The sequence below is a fragment of the Lactuca sativa genome, chromosome 6, assembly GCF_002870075.4.
Source record: "Lactuca sativa cultivar Salinas chromosome 6, Lsat_Salinas_v11, whole genome shotgun sequence".
Lineage (NCBI taxonomy): Eukaryota > Viridiplantae > Streptophyta > Magnoliopsida > Asterales > Asteraceae > Lactuca > Lactuca sativa.
The window spans coordinates 103,944,539-103,947,207 of NC_056628.2; positions in this window are offsets into that span (position 1 = coordinate 103,944,539).

Below are 2,669 nucleotides of genomic sequence, written 5' to 3' on the forward strand. Positions count from 1 at the left end.
AAGTAACCATGCAAATCACTTGGTACCCTTAATAAATTACCCCTCAATCGATGTGCCGGTTAACCACACACGCTCCATCGATACTATGATAAATATTAAGTCACCCTTTACCTACCTTGTTAAGTCCAAGTTAGTGTGCCGGTTAACCACACACGCTCCACTAACGACTTAGACAAAGTGTAAAGTGTAATTTCATGGGTTAGCACCTTATTCACATTTTTCCTAAGTAACTAAGATTGGGTATTATTAAGAGTTTAGTTACTTAGTATTATCATTAATACTTTTAATGAAGGGAGAATTCTAGTCCTGTCAAACCCGTTCGGCTAACGACCCTCCACCAGTCAAGCAAGCGGTGGGTGAGAGTGGACACCCATTAAGTTGCCATTTTATAGGCAACAACCTTATACTCACCTTATAGACCGGCTTCGTGAATGAGGCGTACTAGCGGTAAGACTTACTTTACTCTTATACATATATATATTATTAACTTATAATATTATAAAGTATAAGGGTTGAATTTTAACTTTTAAAATTCTAAGGGCTAACTTGGAATTAAAGTATTCATAAGTGAAAACTTTACAAATTCCAAAACTTGAGGGCAAGTTTTGAAACTATTCAAAACTAATTAATTCCATAACTTATGTGTTTAAAGTAGTTTTAATCCAAAAACTCTTCAAGTTCCATAACTTGAGGACAAGTTATGGAAGACTTTAAACTAATAAAAGAATTAACTTTTCTTTATTTTATAACTTATGGAATTAATTAAGGTTACACCTTTTTTTATTTTATTTTATTTTATTAAATGAAGAGACTCTTGGTCCTCCATAACTTGAGGACAAGTTATGGAGTCATAAAACCATTTAATTAGAACTAGACTCTTCATTTTTGTAACCTTTGCCAATTTTTATGAGTTTTATGATTCTTAAATGTGACTTTTTCATATAACTTGAGGACAAGTTACAAAAACACATTTTAGAATCAATTCTTAGATTAATTTGGATTAAAACCAACTATCACATAATTTTATTCATTAATCTAAATTTACTCATAAAACAAGGTAACACAAAAAACTTTTGGTGATCCATAACTTATTCTTAAGTTATGGAATCCTTTAAAACATTAACACCAAATTTTGTAACTCCAAAAAAACTTTGAATCAATTTTTTTTTTTTTTAAACCTTTTCATATCCATAACTTATGGAGGTTTCAAAAAATAAAACTCTTTAGATCAAACTTTTAAAACTAATAAAATAATCATATTATTTTATCTTTTATTAAATTTGACCTAATTCAACTCATAAAGCAAATTATTCAAATTTTACAAATAATTAGTTTTTCACAAGAACAAGTAATTATCTTAAAATTTGACGAACTTCATGTTTTTTTTTCCTTTTTTTTTCAACTTTGAAAATAAAATATTTGCATCAATATAACAGAAAACAACCCGTGGCTCTGATACCACTGTTGGGTTTTGAGCATTCTAACACTTCCTAAGTGTACATGCAACCCTAAATACCTTGGATCTATGTTTTCTCTATTATACATGCAAATAAGAACATCTAAGGTATTATCCTAATCTAGCATACAAAAACTATGAATGTAACAAGATAGAATACATACCTTTTGATGTAGCTTGATGTCTTCAAGCTTTAAGAGCTTAGCCCCAATAGTGTGGAAGCCTCAAGTGGAATCACAAATCACCAAGACACCTTGGAATACTTTAGAGAATATGATTACTTGGTTCTCTCTAGTGAAATTGGCTAGCCCTTCTTTAGTGTATCCACACTAATGCCAATTTCACCAACCAATGACATCTTTATATAGTGTGGAGGATTAGGGTTAAACCCTAATACCCATGACCTTTCATTTCCTAGGATCCATGGGTTAAACACTCCATGGACTATCCATGAAAGCTTAGCCCAACCTAAATGAACTTGGCCCATTCCATATATATAAGAGTCCATATTTAATTAGTTCCTTTTGATCACTTAATTAATTATAAATTAATTCTTGATCAATACTAATTAAATAATATGATTCCATATTAATATATTAGAACTTATAACATATTAATATTAATCATAAACATACTATTCTCAAAAGATTATCCATATAAATTGTGTCGGTGAAGTGCAACCCAAATGGACCATGCCGGGTCGGGTCAAGTACATACCAAATATAGTTATGGACTTAGACATTAATCCAACACGCAGCTTGTACCTGTTGGGATTTAGCCATAAGATCTTTCCTATGTGCGCATGCAAAACCCTAATGCTTGGATCTAGGCTTTCTAATAAACATGCATTGAATCCAAGTCTTCTAATGACTAATTAGGTTAAATAACAACATTGAAACAGATCTAGAATCATACCTTTGAATTCCTTGTTGATCTTGAGGTCTTGGAGCTTCTAGAGTCACAAGTGTCACTCCTCTAATGGCTTACAAACACCAATAGCAATAAGAATGATTTAGGAGAGAGGAGAGGGGAGGAATTCGACCAGAGGTTCCTTGCTTTAGGAGATGTGTCGAATTCCCTATGCTATGGGGTCTATTTATACTTGTAGACTCCTTAAGGGTTACAACCTAAACCCTAATTGGATAATCTTCTCTTAAGGCTATCCAAATCCATTCCATAGATAAGTATATGGACGATTTAAGCTATCCTAAAC